The 15,460-nt window shown below is 41.7% G+C and overlaps 1 protein-coding gene across 3 annotated transcripts in view; it reads left to right on the top strand.

The window, feature by feature from the left end:
* The window catches only part of ESRRG (estrogen related receptor gamma), a 1,050,432-nt gene that overhangs the window by 533,260 nt on the left and 501,712 nt on the right, over positions 1–15,460 (top strand). For all 3 annotated transcript variants that reach the window (XM_068232897.1, XM_068232892.1, XM_068232893.1), the window contains exon 5: positions 12,253–12,337. The gene's annotated coding sequence lies outside the window, so the exon portion shown is untranslated. The remainder of the gene's footprint in view (positions 1–12,252; positions 12,338–15,460) is intronic.

Genomic DNA, 15,460 nt, shown 5'->3' with positions numbered 1-15,460 from the left:
TATTGTATTACATCGTTCACTACACCATCAACAAACCAATCTTTGCTTCCTATCTATCACATCCAACAAGAAAATCCAAATTTTGGTTAGACGAAAATTCATTCGTACGACATTTTTTTCACTCGTTCATAATCGATTGTGTCCACCAATGGAGATTATTTACAACCAATCAGATCAGAATTTCTGATCGTTCGAACAATTTTTTTCGCTAGAAATTGGACTGTTAGTGGCCACCTTAAAGCTGATGGGGAGCCAGTGTGGGGCTTTACAGAGCGGAGTTGTAGAGGCGCTGCGGTGAGAAGAACGTATCAGTATACTCAACGCCATTAACCCGGTTTGTTTAACATGTCTTCTGCTAATAAAAATGTTTTGAAAACAAAAAGAGATATGTTCCTGAAGAACAGGAAGCCTCAGGATCCTTTTGAGGCTTCCCCCCCTGCTTTGATGCCTCCCCTTTGTCAGTGCAGCCCCCCCCCCCCCCCTCCACATTGGGGCCGCACTTCTCACCTGTGACGAGCGCAGCCGCACCCATAACAAGAAAGGAGCGCTGCCCAAACATGGAGGGGGAGGCCCGCACTGACCAAGGGGGAACCTCGGATCCCTGAGGGAAGCTTCAACAGGATCCTGAGGGTTCCTTTTATTTAGGAAAATATCCCTTTTTGAACCCGAGCTTCAGGTTCAATCAAAAATGCCAATTTCCAATTGAAAAATGCAAAAATTTCAGTTTCCCGGAATCTGAATGGGCATCCCCACTGCACATGAACAACAATCAGAGATTTAAAAATGGTAACTAGAAAACCTTACAAGTTCAATGGGTTTGCTTTAACTTACATCTTCTTACAGTCATACAGGTCCACTTTAAAAAAAATGATATAAAAAATAACTGCTGACTTGTTCAGGTTGTTTTCCTTTTCAAACTGTTGTGAAAAAAAAACAAAACAAAACAAAAAAAACTCCTATTTAATAGCCCTCTAAAAATGGCTTTTGACTTCGTCTTGGATCATTATATATAATGTATTCATCCAATACGCAGCGAAAAAGGGCCGAGTGCCTTCCTCTATTATCTCTGCTAATGACCGCAAATACCCTTTATCAAGGGACAAAAACGCTATTTGGAAAATAAAAATGACAACAATAAATTGGAGTTGCAGGTTTCTTCTAATGATTTGTTTTGGCCAGAACTTTTTTTTTTATTTTTTTGGCCAGGTTTTGCATTTCAGGCAAATTAACAAGGCAGAAGGAGCTGAGAGTCTTTCAGCGTGCGATATAAGTGCCGGTTCCGGCTCCCTGAGCACACGCCAGAGACAGCGTTGTTAAAATTCCGGCCCACACCTCCGCTGTCACTACTGGTTCTAGAGCAGCCAGCTCCCTTTTGAAGTGGAGCAAATCTTTGCTCAGTTAGGCAAGCGTCAGTCAGAGGCAGCCTTGGCCGCCGGCCCGGAGATGTTAGAATTTTTCATGCTCTACCTGAATAAGATATTGACGACGAGACATTGTTGCCTAAACTGAATGAAGGAGCACGAGATAAATATAATTAAATTGTCATAAGACTGACAGTGTGACTAAATCTTACATTGGGAATGTTTTTCTGAATTGCTTTTCTGTTCTTTTTTTATCCTTCTGTCTGAGATTTTTCCAAATGCACCATTCCCAGAAAGAAAAAAAAATGTAGCTAAGATATATATCACAGGGAAGACCTGAGCACCGTAATCAAAAAATAATAATCAACCAAAGCAAGAGAGCAGCTCCCCCACCTTCCTGTGGATGCTCAATGCCACACCTAAGGCAGCTTTTACACTTGACGTCTGACTTTTAACATATGACTGAGACACCACAAAGCAGAGTACAAAAAGGATATATGATCCTATCTCCATGTCTATGGATCTATAATATACACAACCAAAAAAAAGAAAAAAGCGTCCATGACACTATGAATCAATATATACAGTCAACTCCATAATGGTACTAATACAAGATAAAGTTTATTAAGGATATCATGACAATAAAAGCAAATAAAAACAATCAGCGCGGGTGTACAACGAGTGGGGTACTCAAGAATAATGCTCAAAATATCACATAAATAATGCAGCTCTGTTACGACACTGAAATAAAGAGCATAAGTATTTAAGCCGGGGGCAAGCACCCAGAAAACTGTGAATGCACAGGACCAAGCAAGTGACCAGCTGGGTCAGATAGTGACTGTGTAAGGAGTGACCAGTATTAGGTCGCATCAATCCACATAATACTACATCATAATATGGCCAGACTGTGCACTTACCCACAAGCAGAGACCCCAGCCACCGAAGCCCCGCTGCTGCGCGCAATCTCACGCGTTCCGGACCCCTGTCCTTCGTCGGAGATATCAGCGCAATAGAACTGACATCCTTTATACTAAATCCCGGAAGACGCCGAGTACTGGTGGGCGTGGCCACGCCCACCGCCGGACTACGCTTGTGTTGTACACCCGCGCTGATTGTTTTTATTTGCTTTTATTGTCATGATATCCTTAATAAACTTTATCTTGTATTAGTACCATTATGGAGTTGACTGTATATATTGATTCATAGTGTCATGGACGCTTTTTTCTTTTTTTTGGTTTTAACATATGACGTCTGGTACAAAGCTTAGCGCCAGACGTCATATGTTATATGCTCCATTTTATTGCCTGAGGAAGTGGGATATACCCACGAAACGTGCTGCACCTTATTCCGAGTATGTAAATAAACTATTCGTGTTGTGAAAATCAACAAACTTTTGTGTCTGCATTGGAAGGGTAAGTCCACTTCTACCTACTTCATTTTACACTTTTAAGAACTGATCTTATTCTTTTGGCGCCTCTGTACTACCGCATATCATTGAGTCCACCCTTGTTGGAGGGGAATTGCAACCTCTTTTCTTCAATTCTACAGAGAGCGACTTCTTAATCCTGAGTGGGGACATGTCTAATCTCCCCACCTGCCCTCATAGTGGTTACCTGGACGGTAACCCTTGTTTGTGAGTATAAACTTTCCACATCCATAGCTCCAGTACATACCACACTATATTGGGCTCTTGGTGTCTCTCCTTACCGAAGAAGAAGGAAGTCTCTGAATCCTCCAGAGACTTTGTACATTCTCCTGGACCACACCATTGCGGCATGCGGACCTCAAAAGGAATCCGAGAAGAGCTGTCGGATTTATGATCATGACCACGCTTCTCTTGATGCATAAGCACGGCCTTCTGCGCAGGCATGCTCCTAGTTATTCATCTATTATTTATTTATAAAGCGCCAACATATTACGCAGTGCTGGGGTGCGTTGGTGCAGCATGGCCATGGTTGTGCCAGAAGAGGTGTGTGGCTTCGACATTCAGGAGGGTCTTAGGCAGCCACGGTGGCCGGGAGGAACCAGAGGCTTCCTTCTTCTTTGGTAAGTAACTTTTTGCCCGATGTTCGTCTCGGGTTTACTTTTAGGGTATTTAGTCCAAATCTTGAGCGGGGTTTTTGCCTTCCCCTGGATCAGCTGGCATATGTGAGGATGCAATGCAATGTTGTACCATATTTGTTTCGCGTCAAACTTGATAGCTTGCTGTTTTGGGGGGAGGTTTGTTTAGACGAGTTTTACACTTTTTATTTGCGTTGCAGTGGGATGCAATGCTCCTGCCATATCCCACCACAACGCAAAAAACGACAATCATATGACCCTGTTGCAGAGTGCGCCAAGGTCATATGCATAGCGCTGCCCTCCCCGCTCAGTGACATACTCCCTGCTGGGCAGGAAGTACATCATTGGGATTCCCGTCAGGTATGCATTGTGCTCCATTTTTTACACTTAAAGAGAAACCATAACCAAGAATTGAACTTCATCCCACTCAGTAGCTGATACCCCCTTCCCCATGAGAAATCTTTTCCTTTTCACAAATAGATCATCAGGGGGCTCTGTATGGCTGATATTGTGGTGAAATCCCAACCACAATGTGATGACCATGGTTCTGACATCACACTGTGGGAGCCTTGTTGCATTATGGGAAATAACAGCTGTTTACAGCTCTTTCCTACTGTCAAAAAAGCAAGCAGCATCTCCTTCCACTGACATCACCTGCCAGCAGTAAAAATTTCACCATATGATAAATGTCAGAATGTAAATCAGGGAGAGGAAAGATTTTACAATGGGCAAACACTGACTAAATCATGTATACATAATTATTCTAAAAATGAAGCACTTTTTTTTATTACATTATTTTCACTGGAGTTCCACTTTAAAGTGGATCCGAGACAAACTTTTGCTGCCTTCATTTTTGCCACTTACATATAGTTTATTGGGCACTCTTCCCCAAAAGGCTTTTTTTTTAATGGTATGTATTACCTAACTGCATGTAAATGTATGTATCCTTGTCCACAGCTTCTCCAGTGCCTAGGCATTCTGAGTCCCATGCTGCAAGTGCTCATGGGAGCTCAGCCTGGGGAGGAGGAGGCTTTTGCTGAAGCATGCACAAGATTTCATAGGGTAGGAGGTGGAGAGGGGAAGAGAGGGGAGTGGAGTTTTCCCAGGCTGAGGGGTGGAGATGCAGAGCAGCTTGGCTCTATAACGATGACAAGCAGAATATGGCTGCTATCAGTGTATCACAGGAAGAAATAATCATATACATTTGAAGTATTGCAGCTAGATTTACTGTGTGAACCATCTAAACTTTAGATAAGATATATAGACAAGTTACTTGCTGTAGTTAGTTTTTCATCTCAGATCCGCTTTAACTGCGTGGCCCATAGACTTCCATTGCCCCAAGCACTGTGCTTGCAGTAACGTGCTGCCGTCCTTGCGTCGGCTCTAATTTTTCTAACACACTGCAACAAACCGCAATAAGCTGCTTTTGTGGCCTCTTGCGATAAGAGTAACGCAACACAGCTTTACCGTGCTGGTGTGAAAGGGCCTCTGAACCAAGCTATGTAACTATACAATTGTTCTTTGGACTCTTCCAATGACCTACATATGCTCCAGCTCACGTCCAGCTCCAAGACTTCTCTAGGGCTACTCCCTCCCACTCTCAGTCCTTTTACCTATAAGGCTAGCCTCTACCTTGGTACAGAGGCTTGAGAAAAGAGTAGCAAGGCTCCAGATGGTCACTCTTTCACTGCATAACTTCAGAGATTTAAGGAAAGGATACTTTGAAAACAAAACGCAGAGACAGTGGGAGCCCCGGTGGGGTAGTGTATTCAAGCAATGGAGGTCAAAGGTCAAAGAAGGAGGTTCTAGCAAAATGAGTTTGCTATGATGCCCAACTAACCAATTAGGCTTTTGGAGAATAACTATCTTCCGCTGCATGCTCATCTTTTTTCTTTTTCTTTTAACCGTGTTTTGAAAGACCTACGATAAGGATATCATTTCAAACAAAGATGGTTCCCATCTGATTAAGAAGTTTCCGTAACGCTTTCAATGTGGATGACCTACGCCAATTACCAAAACCCATTTTTTTGTTTTTGCACATAGGGCAAACATACGGATCAGGCAAGCCCGGTCGCCACTGATGTCCCTTGCCTTCAGTAAAAGTAAAAATTAAAGAAAACAAAAAATGTTTGAATTGGTTCGGCCGCCATGCTAAAGAGAAAAAAAAAAAGCAGTCAGTGAGAATAAATTGGAAACATGGTCTGTATTTAAATAGAGATGCTCAGCTATTAATCACGTCAAAGCTTTGAGCACTTATGGTTTGAACAGAGCAAAGCCTGAAACCTCAAAATACAAAAATAAAAAAAACAAGACTGGTGTTATCTTCAAGTGAGCATTAGAAGCCACAGTTTAAATTAGGATATAATGGTGTTCTGACAGCTTAATGAAAACTAATAGCATGCTGAAATGGCTTTAAACAACTATTGCAATTATTTCTTCTGTTTTTTTTTTCTTTTTTCCCCAAGAATATCTCTGAAATGTGTTCTTGTTTTTTTTTTTTTTTTTTAATTTGCGCCACTATCGCCTCCTTCTAAATTCACCCACTCATCTCAGTGGGGGCGTCTGAGCCGCCGAAGAAGTTGAAAAGAACAGAGATACTTCTCTGGTCCTTTGTTCTCTTCTAAGACGGCATTAATTTCCATCATGGTTTTTGGACTCTATTTGTTTTGTTTCATGTAATTATATCTCCTGTGGGGGGGAGGAAGAGGAGGAGGGAGGATGTAATTAGCTAAATTGGAGCTTAACTGATTTTTGCCCGGTAGTTTGAAAATCCCATTTTCAATACGGCAGGTATTTTCCACCGACTTGCTAATGAAGCGGTATAGGGAGCGAGGTTCCTTCCCCGACATACTTCGAGGTTGGCTCCATGCATTCCTTTTCCAGGTTTTATACACTGCGAAACAGCAGTTTACAGATTTAAATGGGGCTTTTTCAGCCAGAAAACAACCCAGAAGGCCACTTTGGTGGGTAGAGCTTCCAGAATGTAAGCTGTCGTCTTTGGCAGGAGTACAAAGAGCTCTGTTCAGCCGGAATGCATTGTCATTTTGGTGCGCGTTAAGTTTAATACGGCATGTGTTCTACTGAAGTCATGTCTCAGGATTGCCTATAGCAGCTTCGTAACGAGAGAAGGCAATGTGAAGAAAACACAGTAACACAGAATACGAGTAACTACACACACCCTGATAAGAGCGATTGATGCATCTAGCAGTAAGGATTCGGCAGGTCTTTGTCACTGATCTCATACCGCATGATCTCGATGGAGGATACTTGCAACATCAGATTATGCTTGTATCCCCATTTTGACCCCGGCTAACATAGCCTACTTTCCCACTGCTGCTATTGTGTTGTCTCAAACCATCACGTGTCCATCTTGGGTGAAGAGATAGGGTGCCCATACATCTCTCAATTTTGTGGGCTCATCCATCTTTCGATCCGATATTCTCAGATCCGAGGAGATTTGATGCCGTAACACGAGTACCTGATAGATCTCTCGATGGATTTCTGATTGAAATTGGTCGAAAGGCTCGTTCAGGAATGCTTGAAAATCTCGGTCACAAGGACTCAATCAAGTGCACAGTGGTAATTGCATTCTATATCTCCCTGATCAATGGACCACATGACCAGTTTCCTTCCAAGTGTATGTGCCCCCCCCCCCCCCCCCGAAGGCTCCCTTGTCACACCAGCACAGATCCTGGCTTCCTCCAGTGACTAGCATCACCGCAAGCTTCTGTACCACATGGCAACATCTGAACATCCGCCATTGCCACGTGGTTACGCTGGACACCAAGGATTCATGCCAGGATTCAATTTTCATGCTGAAATCTATTGGAAATTGGTGTGCAGTGTATGGGCAGATGATAAATCCCTCCTTGATCAGATTTGATCAGAGAAGGATCTATCTAAAGGCTCGTACACACCTGCAACTTTTCTGCACGATTGACCTGACGACATGACTGACTGCACGACCAAGCGATTGCACAACTTGTATTTTCCACCAACCAACTCATGCTGCACATGCAAGTGAACAACAGACTGCATGATATGGCCGCCTTCAAAACAAGTACATGTTGTTCAAACAACTTGTACATGTGCGGCCAACTGCATGATATCAGCCCTACAGTCATGTGACTTTAATCCCCGGTTGGATACAGCCAGTTATCAGTAGCTCATCTAGTGATTTCTCAAAGATATCTTCGATTAAAATACTCTAGTATGGTTCCACCCCTACGTAATATGCAATTATTATATACAAAACAGTCCCAAGACTATAGGGGATTTATTAGAACAGCAACAGTCTTTATTCTTCAATAGTACAAAATCTTCTCGATTGCAGTCATGAAATGTAGATAATTCATGCAAAGATCCACTCTACAGAACCAAAAGCTGCCTACAGCTGCTAACAGACCAAGCTTGGACGATAGTTGAGCTAAAAAGTTGCACGTGTGTATGGGCCTTAATGGTCGTTTTGGTGGCAGATCAAGTGATGTATGCCACCTATAGGCCCTTATCCAATAAACTTTTCTCCTGAGTTTTCTTGCAGTAGATAATTTAACTTCTCTAAAAAATAACTTTTCATCACTTAGCAAATAAAACGTCATATCAAACCTATTTTGAGTAATTTCCTGTTTGGTATTTTATTGACAAGACTTGAAAATATCTCCTTGGAGAAAATTCAGGAGAGTTGTTAACAGGATATGGGCCATTTTGTAAGTACAGATGTCCCCTGATGTGGGTGTGGATAATACTTGGTGAACTGCTCTTGAGAAATGGAACTTCTCCTCACATCTTTTTCTCTCCATGGAACAGATCTGGCTGCCCGGTAGAGGTAAGTATGGACCTGAAAGTGCATGACACAGAGCTCTAGAACAGTCCTTTGCCTGTCCCTACGGTAACTCTTGCCGGACTGTATTCAGTAGGTGGTGTTTTGGCATGCAGTTGAGTGTTTACTACACCACACCACCAGTGTTGAGCAAAAGAAGAAAGGCTCCGCACAATGTCAGTGGCAAACTCATAAAACTTTCAGTTTTATTATTTTATAAATGTTTTTGCAGCTCAGCCAGAAAGCTGACATGTTTTGGGCCGAAAATGGCACTTAATCATAGCACAGGTTCAAGTGTAATAATAATAATAATAATCCGAACATTTGTATAGCGCTTTTCTCCTGTCGGACTCAAAGCGCTCAAGAGCTGCAGCCACTGGGACACGCTCAAGAGGCCACCCTGCAGTGTTAGGGAGTCTTGCCTTGAACTCCTTACTGAATAGGTACTGACCCTTACCAGGATTCGAACACTGGTCTCCCATGTCTAAGGCGGTGCCCTTAACCAGTACACTATCCAGCCACAAATGTAACAGACACACTAATAGCCTCGAAATCCTACCCACTTCAGGGGAGTCACAAAGACACACCCTCCAAAAAGGATAGAGGGGAGGGAAAGAGGAGAAAGCTAAAAAGGGACAAAGTTCCCCTTAGAGAAAATACAAAAAACAAATGAAATGCAAATGCATATGAAGAGGAAACACATCACTAATCTAAATATATTTATATGTATATGAGCACGCAATAAATGATAATGTCAGCCCATAAAGGCAGCGTATATCAGAGCAAAACCCAAGGGTAGCAAAGGCGAAGAGAAGCTTCAAAAATTAAATGATGCAGCTAAGATCCCATCTTATATTGAGACCAGAGGAGGAACGTGTCCCCAATAAGACTCTCGGACAAGCAGGGTCTTATACATGTCACCTCCTGTTGGTGGTATAGAAACCCATCCAATTCCTTGAAATGAAAAAGAAGTCACCATAATGGCCATGTCGGAAATGTTGAGCTACATTTGAAATTTCTATTGTAAGCCACCCTGGGCCTCTGTAGTGTTCTGAGGTACGCTGTCTGAGGTGTCGAGTGGTGCACCCCACATATTGGAGATGGCAACTCGGACAGGATAGACAATATACTTTGTATGCCAGTTAATATACTGCTTTATGGGGAAACGCCTATTATTAACTATAGACGCAACAGATTTTGTTTGCAAATGAACATGATAATATTGACATGTGGACATGCTACGTTGATAGAACCCAACAGTATAAAGCCAACAAGGCCGGCGAGATGTGGATGTAGAAAGACTGGGGGACAAAATACTACAAAGAGTGGGTGCTCGTTTATTAACATATATAAAGGACACCCGAGGCGAAAATAAACAAATGAAATAAATGATTGTATCTATCTTCCTTCTCCTAAAAATGACTTTTTCAGATATTCCACGGTTTTATTTTATGTTTAAATCTACTTTTTAAGTTTTAACTGTTTTATTGTTTTGATACATTCATTGTAGTATGCCAGAGCTAAAACCCCCTTTTAACTCTTTCCTGCTCTCAGAAGACATGTTCTGCTAGGAATGAGTTTTATAGTTGGAATTTCTTATCAGTGAGGGTCACACTGTAGTCACTTCCTGTCTGAGTCAGCCACTTACATACCTGATGTTTAACTCTTTCAGGCAGAGAAAGAAAAAAAGGAACACAGCACAGTTATTTGTGTGCTAGGCACTGTACATACCCATGTCTATCTCATCATGTCACATGTCACCTCGGGTATCCTTTAACACCCCTCTGGAGGATAGAATGAATCTTCTCGTCTGCATATAATATTGGAAGTGTGTGTTTAATGATAGAGACTACTTTTTTATATTCTGCACTGAAAGTAGTGACACATGTAGTCCCATCTAGAACATCATCACCAGATGACCTTGGGGGACTCTCTCCTTCAGTATGCAGAGTCCTGATGGCAGTATAAATGAGAGGTTACCCACCCTGCTTTCAGCATTCCACTGACCAGATCTCCCTTCAGTCTGGGGCACCTCTAGCTACCTAATACCTGGGGGCACCTCTAGCTACTTAATATTGATGGTACCTCTGGCTACCTAATGCTAAGGGACACCTGTAGCTACCTATGACAGTCAAGGGGAGTAGGGGAGAAGTGACAGCTGGGACAGCCAGCATACGTGTGGTGCAGTTCGACGGGTGTTTGTACGTTCATGGAGGGTGAAGTCTAAGGTGCCAGGACATCTATGCCTATAGGCTTCTGTGAAGTAAATCCGGGCCTGATAGGATATCAATTTGTTGTTGGTGCCTGTAAATTTTTGTCATGTACGATATGATCTCCCTGTTCACAAGATTCGGGGGTTGCAGTAAGTTCCTTGCCTGGGGCATTGAATTGACCAGAAACATCTCCTCCGTTGCACTGCTACAAACTCCAGGATTTCTCCTTTCCCTATGCAAGACACAAGTAAACTCTTGCGCATACCGTTACAGCCGTTACAAGTTCCCAAATAGACTACTGCCACCTACTCTTTGTGGTCTTCCTGGCTCGACTCCAGTCCACCATGAACTCTGCTACACATTTCACCCACTTCTCCTCTCACTTCTCTAATGCCACCTCTCTCTGTTTATCTAACCATTGGATGAGTATTAGTGATGAGCACAAATTTTGCATAATTGTAATGTAGCTATTATGAAGAAAACCTCACATGCTATCATCACCAAAATTTACACGTATGTATCTAAAAAAAATTGACTAGTTCTTACTATTTATTTTTTGCTTTTTAGTCTTGCAGAATGTACATTTTATATATATTATTATTATTATTATTATTATTATTTATTGTATTTATAAAGTGCCAACATATTACACAGTGCTGGACAATAAATATATACAATGATACAAGGATGATAGACCTAACAAGGTTATACAACATAGAGCAGAGTTATACATGCAAATTGTACCAAATACATGATCATGCAACATGGGCTGGTTAGGTAGGCCCAGTAATACAAGTACAGGCTGTCATAGGACAGGAGCACATGATCCTGTAGATTACACTAGGGAGTAGAGGACCTGCCAGATGCTTACAATCTAAAGGGTGGGGTGGAAACACTAGGTGGGGCTGTGAAATATTCAGGAGAGAGTTACTGTGTGGTAGGAGGTGGGTAGGCCATCATAAAGAGGTGGGTTTTGAGGGCTTGCTTGAATGTGTTGAAAGAGGGAGCAAGTCTGATGGGTGGTGGAATTTTACATTTTACAATTTGTTTGCGATAGTGGTCCTTTAAAAATGAACTGTCGCGAAAATCTTAAAATTTGAAACCCATACAAATAAGAAGTACATTTCTCCCAGAGTAAAATGAGCCGTAAATTACTTTTCTCCTATGTTCCTGTCACTTACAATAAGAAGTAGAAATCTGTCATTACCGACAGATTTTGGACTAGCCCATCTTATCATAGGGGGTTCTCAGGGTTTTCTTTATTTTTTAAAGCACTTAGTGAAGGGCAGTTGCTCCGTCCAACTGCCAAAATAGTGTAAAGCGAGCAGGGAGGCTGGCCAGCATCTTTATATAAATCTTTTTCAGGGAGTATCTTTATAAAGAATAAAGGCCATGCTGAGAATCAACTATGGAGAGAAGGACTAACCCAAAACCTGTCGGTAATGTCAGATTTCTACTACTTACTGTAAGTGACAGCAACTTAGGAGAGAAGTCATTTATGGCTCATTTTACTCTGGGAGAAATGTACTTCTTATTTGTATGTACTTTCAATTTTAATATTTCCGCGACAGTTCCTCTTTAAGCAGATATGATTGTACTGTGCTCCTATATTTCCATGTTTTTGTTAAATGGTCCCCTACTTTGAAAAAAGAAACAAACAAAAAAAAACCCTCCTCTCTTGTCTTAAAGACAAGTTTAAATGATCTCCAAAACGTTTAGCTGGCCTAAATTGGTCTTGAGTTTAATTTTTGTTCTTCACTCTTTCATCACTTTTCTTTATTGATATTTTATTTTGCAGAGTCACGTCTGTCCTCAGAATAGTTTGGCTGGAAGAATATGGTCAAAGACCAAGACATTTAGAAGTTGTGCTGTATTCCGGAAAGGTAGGACTGTCACCAGGACCTGTTGTGTGGAACACAGGCTGGTCCACCAAATGTTTGTCTCTGTGAAATTTCCTATCAGTGCAATGCAATATTTGGCTCGTAAGTTGATCAATCTTCACAATGTGGCGGCATCAGCATGAAAACAGAGTGGCCAGAGATTGGCTGGTCACGTCGGGGGTTGAAAGTTAGGGTAAGATGGAGATTATACTCGCCCGCTCAGTTCCTACGCGGATAATGGCTACGATAACCAGCTGGCAAGCCTTGTGAAACGTGTTGAGTTTGATGCTGCAGTCCACCTGAAAAGTTTTGGTCCAAGAGCCTTCTGTTATGCTGCTTTTACATTATGGAACTCCTTACCTCAGCAGATCAGGACAGGTCCATCTCTGGACGTGTTTAAAGACTGTTCAGTCTGACATTTGCAGAAATATAATTTTGTTATGTTAACACTTCATCCTACTACCAATTACTGAATCTGAGAGAACCTAAGTGCTTTGAGTCCTATGGGAGAAAAGCGCTATAGAAATGTTATTGTTAATAAATATAGTTTTAACCTTCTGTATCATTCTGAAGGGATTGGCTATTGTCTATACTTCTACTCCTTCACGTGGGTGCTTCCTACCTCCTTTCCCATAGTTGAATATTTCAGTTTGGGATCAAAGTCTTTTTGGCCATGGCCTAAATTACTATCCATGGCTACAATTACTAGGAATGCCCAATGATGTTGATCCAGGGATTTTATCTGATTGCCATCTGGAGTCGGGAAGGAATTTTTTCCCTTTTGGGGCTAATTGGACCATGCTTTGTAAGGGTTTTTTTACTTCCTCTGGATCAACAGGGATATGTGAGGTAGCGGGCTGGTGTTGTACTTTGTTCTCTGGTTGAACTCGATGGACGTATGTCTTTTTTCAACCCAAGAAACTATGTAACTATGTAAAAGAACTCAGTTGAAGAAGTCTGGAATTCAGCAGACCTCAGTCTCCACCAGCTTATAAGTTCATTATCATAGTCGGACACTTCCTGTGAGTATAATTAGTTTACATACAAGAACAGTGGTTGAAGTACTACCAAGTGCAAAAAATTAAAACATTTATATTCATTTAGCACTTTCTTACATCAATTTCCAAAGCCCATACTAGTCCAATCATGTTGAAAACACTATGGGCTTGATTCACAAAGCAGTGCTAACCTACTTGGCACGTCTAAAGTATTTAGACGTTCTAACCAGGGTGCTAAGTAGGTCAGCACCGGATTTCTCAATCAGATCGCGCGCAAAGTTTTGCGCGCAAAGTTTTACGTGTGTAAAGTTTTGCGCGCGAAAAGCTGGTTTAGACGTGCTAAGGGGGTTTTCACAGGCGTGCTAACAGTTAGCACCGCTTTGTGAATCAAGCCCTATATTGACTAAACAAGTCCAAATCCCGTTTTTTTTTTTTTGTGTGTGTGACATGACATCCCAGGGAACAATTTACCCTGAGTCACTCTCACTCATATAGGTATCAAGTAAAACATATTTGTCAAGAAGTGAACAATGTACACTGATGTACACTTAAGGCAACCATTCACAAATCACAATTCCATTTTTATTTTTCCATCAGAGAAATCAACGTTTCCACTTGATCGAATAATTTGAAAACTTTGATCAAGATACTGCACGATTATGAACACTTTTTCTTATTTAAAAAAAACAAAACTGTGAAATATTTATTTTTACAAAGTAAAATTAGAAAATGGATTGTTTTTTTTTTCTCAAGCAAAAAAGTTATTGTTGATTTCTTATACAATCTACAGTATTTATCAAAAGAAATGGCAAATTTGATTGATTTGATTGTGTAGTGCCCCCCCCCCCCCCCCCCAAATAAAGAGAAATTTAGGATTAGTAATAAAGTATTTTGTAATAAAGAGAACGTTCTTGCAAGTTTAACTTTGCAAAGTAATGTACAACTGCTTGGTGGGCAGGAGGGGAGTGTATTTGCATATGTTATTGAATTCTTGAATATTAGCGTTAAGTCAGTTCTCTTGGAGGAAAACCTTTTCTAACAAAGGAAAAGCATGCAGACTCCCTTTTAACAAAGATCCTGGTGAAAACTGTACTTTTGAGTGCTGTAAAGGGAGAAATACTAAAACTAATACTCACCTGATGACCCAGGACGATGGATCCCAGCAACGTCCCTCAACTACGAGCGTTCCCCAATCCATCTTCCTGTGGGCGGGTACTCGCGAAGTTACGTGATTGCACTCGATGGGCGTGAATGAGGAGTCAAGCGGTCATGGTACTTCGTGCAAAGTCATCAGGGAACCTTAAGATCCAATCCGCCATGACGGTTGTTATCGCCATGGGGCGCTGAGCATCACTCACGTCATCGCAGGCCTGTGCCCACATCACGAGATAGCGGAAGTCGTCACTCAAAAAAACACCGGTCGTCAGAGAAAATCAGAGGAAAAATCAGGTAGTGGGTGTGGGCCTTTCCCTTCCAGATGACCCCAGATGACCCATGAGTTTGGTGATTGTTGAAATGATAGTCCTTTTGTTTCCAGCGAACAACTGGTGTAATGCCTGTGAAAAAACAACATTTCATTACCAATCAATAAGACCAAAAAAAAAAAAATAAACATATCAATAAGTCCACACAATACTGGTTAAAGAGTAACTGTCAGGCTGCAAAAGCTAATTTAAACCTATATTCTCCTGTCCTAAACAGTTTAGAAGGAAGCCAAAAAGGCAATACTGAAGTTAAAAATCTCTCTTACTCTGATTTTTGCTGAATAGCAATTCTCTTTATTCCTAAGCTCCTAAGGAGGCCGGCAGGCCGCATAACAGATACTGCAAAGCATCCTGGGGCTGCTTCTTCTCCCCAGTGCACTCCCTTGGTCCTCCCCTTCATTTCCCTATCCCGCCCTGAGGCTGCTTTCACAGTGAGAAGTTACAGGCTCATGTTACAGCAGCTTGTAACTTGCAGCCCAGCTCACAGCACTGAAAAATCAATGTGCTGTTCACAGGACACATGTTCCGTTAAGAGTATACTGCATGAGTCCACTATTGTTCTTAGTCACATGACTAATTAGTATTCACTGCACAGTAGTGTTGTCCAGATCATGAACTATTAGGATCTTTGATCCAGGACTTTT

The sequence above is a fragment of the Hyperolius riggenbachi genome, chromosome 4, assembly GCF_040937935.1.
Source record: "Hyperolius riggenbachi isolate aHypRig1 chromosome 4, aHypRig1.pri, whole genome shotgun sequence".
Taxonomy (NCBI): domain Eukaryota; kingdom Metazoa; phylum Chordata; class Amphibia; order Anura; family Hyperoliidae; genus Hyperolius; species Hyperolius riggenbachi.
Note: the sequence above shows the minus strand (reverse complement) of the source record. Positions and strands in the feature narration are given on the sequence as shown.